The following is an 11231-nucleotide window of genomic DNA, read 5'->3' on the forward strand; positions in this document are numbered from 1 at the left end:
CTTTTTGGAAGTGGTATTTATTCATACACACTGTTATCTGCTCGGTGCTTTTCATATCCCGAAAACCTTTTAGTTGCTGCAGAACAGTCGTGAGAAAAAATCTAGGAAACAGCATGGAGACGAGAAGTCCTCAAAGTGCGGAGGGAGAAAGGGAAATTTGAATGTATACAAATATATGGCAACATGGACAAACTCCATCTACTGATGAAGACCAAGTGATATGACTGAGGGCTCCAGAACAGCCACTCAATGGACCTTGTGTTGAGACCGTGTCAAGAGACAAGACTCAAAATATTCTCGATGTATATTCTTACTTTATAAAATCAGCTGCAAGTGAGACCTGAGCACAGAGGAATAAAAGAAATACACATTCAGATATGTATTCATATATATACATATTCAGTCTTCATTTAAATGCTTTCAAATATGCATTGATATGTATTGATATGTATTGATATGTATTGATATGTATTGATATGTGTGGTGCATCATTCTCTTCACACGTCCACACTCAACTGACTCACAGTCTTTGTGTTTGTCTTTGGAAAATGTCGAGATTAAAATACATCTCTGTGGGTTTGCATGAAGGTTCTGCATCAACGTTGTGCTTCAAACATTTGAGCATCATCGCACTATAACCTGATGATTGTGACGTGGCGGTCAAACCTCACGTCTCTGCTCGCTGCACCAGCCTCAGCGGCCTGTTTATTAGCCCGTGGAGCAGCTGCCGGTTTCACATCCTGCCGGACGCCCAGAGACTCAAGGGAAAACGTCTGAAGTTCAATCAGACCGGCTGAAGTGCAGCGATCAGACACGACATGAAAGCCTGAATTGTTTTTTATTCCCTGTGAAAGACGAGGAAAAACACAATTTGACAAAGAGAGAGAGGGAGGTGACTGCGTTTGTTTTCCTGTCGCTGCTTCTGTTTGTCTGTGTGAAATTGAAGCTGATGAAGCCTCTGATGATTTATTCCTCCCCTGAGTTTTCCATGGAATAAAAATCCCTCTCTCCCTTCACTCGGGTCTCATCAAACACCAAGCGAGAGACGCTGCTCTGTTGAGTTATTACACATTTAATTAATAGTCAAGTAGGCACACAGAAATAACAACAGCCTTATTAATGCCAGAATTGGGCTGAAATGTCACTTTGGATTTGATTCCTGCAGCTTCCACAAGAAGAGATTATTAGGTTTAAATGGAGAGCTTCGGTGTTTCTGGGTTTTTGTGACTTTACTCCCCAGTGCATTTAAACACACTCATTTACCATCAGAAGCTTCAAACATTGACTCGTGCTGAGCGTCTGACGCATTAACATGCAGAGTAAAGCTTGTGTTTGACTGCAAACAAACTGTGTACAGATCCAACACTGCATCCTTGCATGCAAGTGAAATAGAAATTCATCTCTTTATATTCAAATTAGAGATGAGGAGGCTCTTACTGTGATTGTGTTTCCCCTCAGGATGAATTTAAAAAACTCTAATGCTCCTCTAATTTTTCTTCTTCAGCATCATCATCAGGTCAAAGTTTAAATCTTAAACCGAAATAGTGAACGTGGTCAACATTACAGCATGACGGCATAAAAACAACAATTTAGAAATAATTAAAACTAGAATCACCTCCTCGTGGACGTATCCACTCGGACTAGTTTCAGTCTGAAATGTCAGCACATGTTTTGTGAGGTCGCCACACCCTTGACCTTTGGCCTTTAGCCACCAAAATCTACACAGTTTATCCTTGAGTCCTTATGAATGTTTGCTCCAAATTTGAAGAAGTTCTTTCAAGGCGTTACGGACATATCGCGTCCACGAGAACGGGACGGACGGAAATACCTTCACTTTAGAGGGGAAATGAAACATGCATGTTTTTGACGCTGGTAGTGAGGAAATTTATCAGAAAAACCACCTTGCCTAAAATCTGATATTAAAAATCGTGAAAACCACAAATATGATAAATTTATTTTCATAATTTCTAATTGCTAGCTAACTAGCGAGCAGCCATTTTGATGTGACGTCGTTGCCTACGTAACGGGGTTGGTTGGGTGCGTTGGCCAATGACAGTGAAGCATTTCTGCACCGAGTTAAACTGGAAATGGAGGACGACAGGATTAATAACGTTATCTATCTCTGTCTAACCCTAACCCATCCATAGGTACATAGTTACTAGTATAGAATAATAGTTAGAACAATAGTATATGTATATATACATATAGAACTAGTTTTTATAGTCATCTGCCCCCCCACCCCCTCACACCTCACCTGCTGCGTTTCAGGGCCTTTAACCTCCTCATGAGTGAGAACCTCAGGAGGGGAGGAGATGGGCTCTAAGGCATCAAGGTGAGAGACGCCGTGAGGGGCGGCGACCTCTGACCTCTGTGGCTCGGAGCCTCTCTGTGGCATCCTCAGAACAACCCGCGAAAAGTTTCCAAAAGCATCGAAGCAGAGCTTGTGGATGTGTTGATGTGTTTACCACAGGTCTCGCTGGAGTTTGACCTCTTCAGACTTTGGAAGAAAAAGGAGTCGGTGAAGTTGAACCAGAAACGTCTGAAATTTAATCATTTAAATGTTAAATGCACAACTTCTATACAGTTTGGAGACTCTCAAGAACTCGAGATATCTTCTCTTTCAATTCCTATTAATAATAATACTTAAAAAAACTTTATTTATAGAGCACCTTTCACACAAGAGAATGAAACACAAGACACAAGAACAATAAAATAAAGGTGAATAGATGGACAATGAAATTAGACAATAGAAAAACAGTAGATGATAAAATATGTAAATGAAAATAAAAACAGAAACCAGTAAGAAGTGTAAAATATGAGAGAATTAATTAATAGCCAAATTAAAATGTGTAAAAATGTTCACAGAGCGTCTGTTGTAGCTTTTGGCAGGATTTTCCACAGTCCTGATTTACTGTAGGTCCTTTAAGGTTCAGGAGTTAGCATTAGCACAACCGCTAACACTGTGTTAGCCACTGCTGGTTTACAAAATAACAAACAACGTAGACAAATAAAAGATGCTAACTGTGCTAACCGCTCCGGTTCCGGTGTCAACAGACTCCTCACTGACGCGCTCTGCTGGCGGAGCAACAACATACAACAACAACAACAACAACAACAACAACTGTGCAAAGTCTTCTTATTCAGCTGCTCGATCAGCTGATCGTCTCCACCTGAGAGGACAACAAACAAAAACACACGCAACTGGAAACCTCTCGGGTGAATTGACAGCAGCTGTTTCCAACTGCTGCGGATTCATTGGCGCTCACACATCGTCACGTCGCTCATTGTGAGAAACTGATTGATAAAAATGGGTTTTCAGATGTTTAATTCAAACTCATTCAGCGTGATCACAGCACGGAGATATCTTTTCCCCTTTCCCCGCTACAAAAAATGCTCACACTGATGATGACTAATCACTGAGTGTGTCTCATTAATTATTTAAACAAAACACTGTACAACCTTCCACGCTGTTTTAATGATGCCTGCTTCAGGGATTCCTGCCTTAAAGCTGATTTCAGCTGGATCAGGACTAAACATATGCACGTTTATTCATGAAAAGCAAAGGCGACTATATTAAAAAACATTTTTGAATAAATCAGTAAAAGCGGGGGGGGGGGGGGTTGAGATTAAGTATTTCATTGAATCTAACTATTCAAAGTGAGTGTTGATCTTAAAATCAACAGTAAAATCCAGTTAGAGACAGAGGACGGACGCCAAAATAAGAGCTTCTCACAGCAGCGTTATAAGACGAGAGAATAAAGTGTCACAGCAGCTGATATTCACACACTCACAGACGTTTTGCAAGTAGAAAAGAACTGTGATATAATGATCGGTTACCTGCTAAAGTGGCTGTACAGCTGAGAAATGACCAGCCTTCACCTGTGCCCTTCAGTGGACAGAGCGCGCTAATGGACAGGAGGGCAGACAGACGTTTATATAAACCCAGGCTGACCGGGCCGCATGACTAAGAACACGCTCTTTATTTACAGTCACACCTTGAGGCGTCCGCACCCCACACTCATCACACCTGGACGACGCTCGCTATCATCTCCTGCGTCATCGCTTCTCCCCAAAGAAACAGAAAGTCAAATCTCAAATCTCCAAACAGAGTAACTGCACCGTCGTCACCGACCTCAATCTCTCCGTAACACCTTGAAGGAACTTCTTCAAATTTGGCTCAAACATTCACTTGGACGCAAGGAACGAACTGATTTCACGTTGGAGGCTAAAGTCAAAGTTCAAAGGTCATGGTGACCTCACGAAACCTGATTTTGGCCCCTGTGAACGCAGTATCTCCACAACTCCTCAAGGGAATTCCTTCACATTTGGCACAAACGTTCACTTGGACTCGAGGATGAACTGATTCGGTTTTTGGTGACTCTGGATAAACAGGGATGTAACCTGGAACTAGTCTGAGTGGCGGAGGGATACGACCACGAGGAGGCGATTCTAGTTTCTTTTTACAACATGAAGCGTCTCTTCGGAGCGCCTGTCTGTCGTATGATGAAAGCACATGTTAAATATCTGAAAACACATTTGCCGACATGTGAATTTGTCCCAGGTTAAGCAGTGTTTTGACTGAGGATAGTAAATGTGACTGATGTTTCACATGTGATGTCTTAAAAGGAGTAAGCCACTGATTTAGTGTTAGCAGACGATGCTAACAAGCTACACCGAACTTTAAATAAGTACACTTCAAAAGACAGAAGTTTCTCATCAATGAACAATAATAAAAAGAGAAATATTACATCTCCCAAACAGTCTGTGGAGATCATTTTATCAGACTCTTTTTTCTTATTTTACCTGTGTACAATCAGAAACTGTTTTACTGCTTTTCACTTTTTCAATGGATACAAATCTAATTTCCTCTCATCATCTCTGCCGGTGCTGAAAGGAGCTGTTCTTTACCCCGGACATGTTGTTCCAGGTGGGATCTGACAACGTGAGATTCACTCAGCATTCGCTCAGCAGCTCTCTGGGGCGGAGGGGTTCAACCTTCATCATATGAAAGAGGAGGTGAAATACAGGCGAAGTAAGAAAACGCTCCCTCCTGTCAGCGGAGGAGACGTGAGGCAACCTTGGTCGACAGGAGCCGACAGGTTCATTTGACGCCTCATAGATTTTCACCGAACCCTTTCCTTCCTTTTCAGGTCACTTGGTCTCATTTTAGTTTAAACAGGAAAATTGATGAAGATAAATGTTGATGTTTCTCCATCGCAGAAAGATTATGTGACAAACACCAGAACAGCTTTCTAAAGGTTAGGTCGTCCTGGAAGTAAATATCTGCTCTGGGTTCAAAGGTCAGGCTTCTTTTTGTTTCTAGTCTCTAACACTGGCAGGTAAATGTTTCCCTCTCTTCTTTCCTGAACTCAGCACATTAGTCTGTAAAGACGTTGGACTTGTTTGATGACATTTCATCAGACGCAGGTGATATGCGGTAGTTTTGTTTCCTGCTGGGAAGGACAGTCGTACGTAGTAAAAACACCAAGCGGAGCTCGCTTGGTTTCGATTTCTTTGAGCTCAAACTGTGAAAAAGAAAAAGATCATCTGAGTCGTTTTAGAGCAGAACTGAAGTTCACGCTCTGTGACTCACAGGAATCAATACAAAAAAACCTTGATTTTTTTTTTTTTCTTTCTATATGTCATGTTGACTTTTTTTTTTCCTCGGGGCAGCACAGTCGGTGTCCAAACAGCGGTCAAGTCGTCTTTGTTCACGCAGCTCTGAAGAGGTGAAAGCTGAGAAACAGTCGTGTCATTTTAAATCTGAAACAGAAAATACTTTAATCTCAGTTTTGCCTCTTTGAGTGCAGCTTCCTTTCAGCCACACAGCTGGTGACCCACCGCCAAGATCCACAGTGTCTGATGGGGTGTCGTTAAGTTTTGTTCAGACCTGAGGATGAATCCTACTGACCTTGGTGAGCCTGTAACCAGCAGGTCACATGACCATCACTAAACAGAGGAGGTGGTGAACGACACCCGTCACCAGCCACTTATTAAAACACGCGTCCACACCGTGAGTCAGGCGTCGTACACACTACTATGTTTTCATTTTAGAAACAAGAACGATCTCCGTCCAGATGACTGACGTAGCTCCGTATCAGAAACAATCTGCAGATTGTCTTCTCTGCGGTTGATGGATGTTTCAAACTAAAACGAGTCCAGCAGCGTTTCCAAAAGTCTCTGTTTCAGAGGCCTGAAAACTCCAGACGCCAGGAGCGGACTAAAACATGCTAAACTAAAACATGATAGCGTGGATGCAGCGTCGGGTGACACTGACGACTCACGTGGTAACAAGGTGGGTCAACGACTCTGTTTAACGACCTCCAAGGTGTCAACGACCCCACAGGGAGTTAAATACCTGGATCTCCAGCTGGAACTGAAGAAGCCTCTTGGACGAGAGGTGAAACGTTTTTCACGATTTTTTTCTACGAATATGATCTGAACATTTTTAGCAATTTACATTCTACAATTAAACACTTACACATCTATAATTATTTTATAACACACACAACTGAAAAATACATACTAAATACATAAAATATTAAAAATCAGAGTAATTTAAACAGTTTTGAGATGTTTCAGAGACTTTCATCAACGTCTTCTTGTTGTGTGTGTTTTCTGGCCTGTTCTCTCTGGGTCCAGGTGGGCGGGGCTTGGTGACTGCTTTGTTGTGACATCACAAAGTCACAGAAGTCCTGAAAGCTGGTTTTAAGGCTCAGTTTCTGAATACAGGCTGTGTGCGTTTCTCTGTGGACTGAGGCTTTGATACTTTCACAGTGTTAATATAAAACCTAGACCTGATCTATAATCAATCTACACATGGACAGAGACCTTTATATAATGCGTGACCTTTCATTTGTTGCAGCTTAACAACAGTCTGGAACAAAAAACACATTTAATTGTGTCGGGAGTTACTGACGTCCTCCTCAGGAAACATCATTATCTTGTTAATATGGAAATTCAGCTGCATACATTTGACATTTCGAGCTGTTTATGATTCTGTTTATATCTGTAACAATAATAACTCATTCTCTATTTTGTTACAACCTGGTCTCACGTGGCCAAACACGCCGTGAGCTACTGTATGTACGTATATACGCTATAGTGGTAAAACATAAATGTGAATCTGAAATGGATTTCGCTCCAGGCGCTGCGGTGGTCCTGCTGTGGACACTCTTGGGTGCAGGAGTTAATTTGTAGTCCAGTGTAGGATTTCAGCTCCAGATGAATGTGTAATAAATGATCAAACCACGCAGTAAGATTAATTATTTATCCCACGGCCCCGTCATTCACCGCGATAGAAAGAGGCCGTCACAGGGAGCAGGTGTGGTACAGTAACGTTTCCATTAACAGGCTGAAAACCTTCCCCAAATCGTGCTCGACAGTTCAATCTTCACCTGGACATTCTGCAAAATAAAACGATAATTAGTGTCTGTTCCCATCGAATGACCTTCATGTAAATGTATTGAAGAGGACAAGACTAAATATTGAGTCAAGCATTTTATTTCAGTGCTGCTCTCTGAGCTAATACACCCACAAACCACCACGCTTTTATTTCTCATTTTTCTTTCCATCTCTGAAGAGTATGGAGTCATACATAAAAAGTCATAAAAACATCTCAATCTGTAAAAGAATAGGAAAATAAATATGGGATATCTCGACAGGAATAAATAAAAGATAGGAAAGTAAATTAAAAAAGTGGAAATCATCAATAAATTTCTTTATATTTCTCTTTATACCTCCAAATTTTTTAAATATAACAATTTATTCTGTTATTTATTCCTGTTTATATTTAAACATTTGTTTTATTATTCTTTTTTATAGCACTCCTACATGAACTTGAAAAGTCAGTTTCCATCAATCAAAACTAAATCTTCTATTTTAAGATGTGCCAACTTTTCCACCTATTTCAGCTTTTATTGATTGATTTATTCATTTATTGTTCCAGTTGAAAGTGAGAACAAAAACAAACAGTTGGAAACGAAGCTTGAAACTGTTTTTCAACGTCACATCGATATCTGTGATAAAATCTTCTACACACAAGGTTCAGTTATCGTCAAAGCTTTCCTCAGCAAGTCTTTCTCTGGTCGTCCGACCGACTCCTGGTCCGTGACCTTTGACCTCTTCCTGATGTTGTCTGTCTAGTGTTCATTTGCTCCTTGCTGTTTTTCGTAGTGTTTTGTAGTAGTTCACCACAGCTGCTGCAAGCACCCGATGTCCTGAATGAGCCTCCACACTCTTCACAAACGTCTGGTGTTCTTAAAGAGCAGAGGATTACTGAGCCTTTCTTCCCCTTGATTAATAATAATAATAATAATAATAAGAAGAAGAAGAGCTTCATATGAAAAGACATAAAAACATTAGAAACATTAGTGTAAAATGAGATGGAATAATAACAAAAATAACATAGAAATAATAAAAATAAATGAATAAATATGTAAAATTTAAAAAAAATGATTACATACAAAGCATAAAATCAGCTTTTAACAGCTTTTGAAAGACATTCTGAGCTCTGATATCTATGATCTGATCACTTCCTGACTGTTGATGACTTCACTATCAATGATCAATAGGCATCAGGATCTAAACAAGAGTGTCACAGTGGTGCAGTGGTTCGCTCTCCTCCCACAGTCTGCAGAGGCAGGTCGGGCTGAGTGTTGACCGGTGACTGTGCGAGTGAGTGTTTGTGTGTGTGTGTGTGTGTGTGTGTGTGTGTGTGTGTGTGTGTCAGCCCGGTGACTGACTGCTGATCTGTCTCCTCCCGTCCAGCGTCGGCTGAGATCAGCACCAGCTCTTCTTGACCCTAAAAGAAAAGGGTAAGCGGCTGTCGGCTGGATGGACACACCTGCGAAACCCCCAGAAAAAAATCCACCGCTAAAGTTTCTACAAGTCACACTTTCTGTTCATAAACATCTGCACCTCCACTACATCTTTAAGGTTTTGGGGAAACATCGTGGTGACAGTAAATGTTAATCGTAGATCTGTGAGGGACACAAACTCTGGTCTCCAACCCAACCGTTCTCCTCACACTGGCCTCGGACGCTCGTGTGAAGTCGTCCAGTATGAAAGTAATTCCAAGGATTAGGATTGAACTCCTGCAGAAAATCTACAGTTTGCATGTTTATTGTGCTGGAGACATCTTAAGGTCTTAGGTCAGCTGAAGACCAAAGACGGGTCCATTTCGATCGGTCTTCAGATTCGAGAGCTGCTTCTCTCTGCACCATCAGCCGGTTTCACATAACTGCACAGAAACAGAACAACAGCAGAAGAGGAGAGGAAACCCAAGGGGGAATTATAGAGTATACAGAGAGATGGAGATCATTACTGTTGAGTAAAGGGGGGAGGAGAGGAGAGGAGAGGAGAGGAGGGGGGAGGAGGGGGGAGGATGTCAGAGCAGCCAGTGAGGCAGAGGCGCCACCACCAAGTGTGGGATTAATTCGCTCTGACTGTGATGTGCTCGCTTGTCTGTGGGGAAAGACAAGCACTGTAGCCATCTCCTCCTCCTCCTCCTCCTCCTCATCCTCCTCCTCCTCTTCATACCCTGACTCCCCCTCCTCATAATGTCCTCCCACCTCACCCCTTTCCTCCCCACCCCCCGCTGGGTCAATCTCTGCGGGGCTGATGAGGCTCGGCTGGGGGCTGATGTTGTGGATTTCAGGCGACAGATGGGGGGGCTGTGCAGGCAGCAGAGCATCATGGTCCGCCGGCCGCTCGCTCGCTCTGAGTCACGTTTGAGTGTGCGGTGATGTCATTTCAGTTTACACTTGCGTATCCGAGCGGGGGGGGGGGGGGGGGGGGGGGGTCGGAGGAGAGAAGTGTATTGTGGGGAGGGTATAAGATCATTACAAGAGACACGTGCAGGCCTCAACAGCTGCACGATAAATCTACGTAACAGAGTTTCATGACAAAGTCGAGGTTTTACTGAGGTGGACATGATGAGAGCAAGCTGAGTTCAAACAAGCTCCTCCGTCTCCTAGAAATTAAATTCATATAAAACCAAAGTAAAAAAAAGAATCTACAAACTGGGAAAAACATTTCTTTATGGAGCTGGTTTTGTGCAGAGGGACATTGTCATGATGAAACAGGAAAGAGACAAACACAAACTGTTGGAGAACACTGTCCCCAGATCAAAAATATACAGTTGAGGCGTCCACATACTTTTGGCCATATTGTGTATTTATTGTTAATGTGTAAACCGCTTTTTACTCTATTCTATTCATGTGGACCTTTTCTGTCCCTGCCCTGCCGGCGATGAAGTGTAAGATTCATTCAAACTTTCAAACTTGATATCCTGCCTGATGAAGGAAGCTGAAGCTGGAGCTGAAAAAACAAACCTGTGTCCCCTTTCATTTCCAAAACAGTTCCCCAGGATTTTAATTAAAAGCATCGTGAAGTCAATTAAAGATGAGAAGGAAAAATTACAGCAATTATTACAATTATTATCACAGCCTTTATTTATTTTTGCAGATTTTGTCCACAGGGAGTTACATTTCTCCCCATGTGAACAGGAAGTTGTAAAACTTTGACTAAGTGGAAGTTAATGGCACAATGTCCACTTGAAAAAATCTGTTTTACGTCTTTATTGTTAATTTTAATGTTGCTGCAAACCTCAGAATAAACAGAGAAGTCATTATTTGAAAGGCTCTGACGTGAACTGTCCCTTTAATGGACGCTCAGTATGGACGTACAGTATATAGGGAACTATAGGATCCAACTTCCCCCCCGAGTGTTTTCCATTTAAATTCATCACAACAACATGTAATGACGTGTTTTTCTGTCGGAGCACGTTCTGTATAATTCAGCCATCACTGAAATAAACAACAATGGATGCCCGGTCTCCTCCGTCGCACGTGGCCTTCAGCCTGTCAGTCAAACGCAGCTGAGTGACAGCTGCACTGCATCATGGGTCTGCAGAGACTGAGTCAGCTGTGATCTCAGACCTGACAGCTGATGACAGAAGTGGAGCAGAGAGGAAGAGGAGCAACAGTCCAGTTTCAGAGGTCAAAGGTCTCAGACCCAGAGAGTTGAACCTACTTTATTCTTCTTTGTTGCCATCACCCCACCTGTCCAGGTACAACATGAGGGATGTAACTTCTTCTGTGTTTTATTTGAAGAGATGATCCGTCAGAAGATATAAAAACCATCTCAGTGTAGTTTTACATCTCGTCTCTCAGGCTTCTCTCTGGAGCTCTAGTAACAACAGGTCGGTGAGCCAATCAGAAGAGAGGAGG

The sequence above is a fragment of the Seriola lalandi genome, unplaced genomic scaffold (assembly GCF_002814215.2).
Source record: "Seriola lalandi dorsalis isolate HSWRI2012SDOR001 ecotype SW California unplaced genomic scaffold, Sedor1 jcf7180002054941, whole genome shotgun sequence".
Classification (NCBI taxonomy): Eukaryota; Metazoa; Chordata; class Actinopteri; order Carangiformes; family Carangidae; genus Seriola; species Seriola lalandi.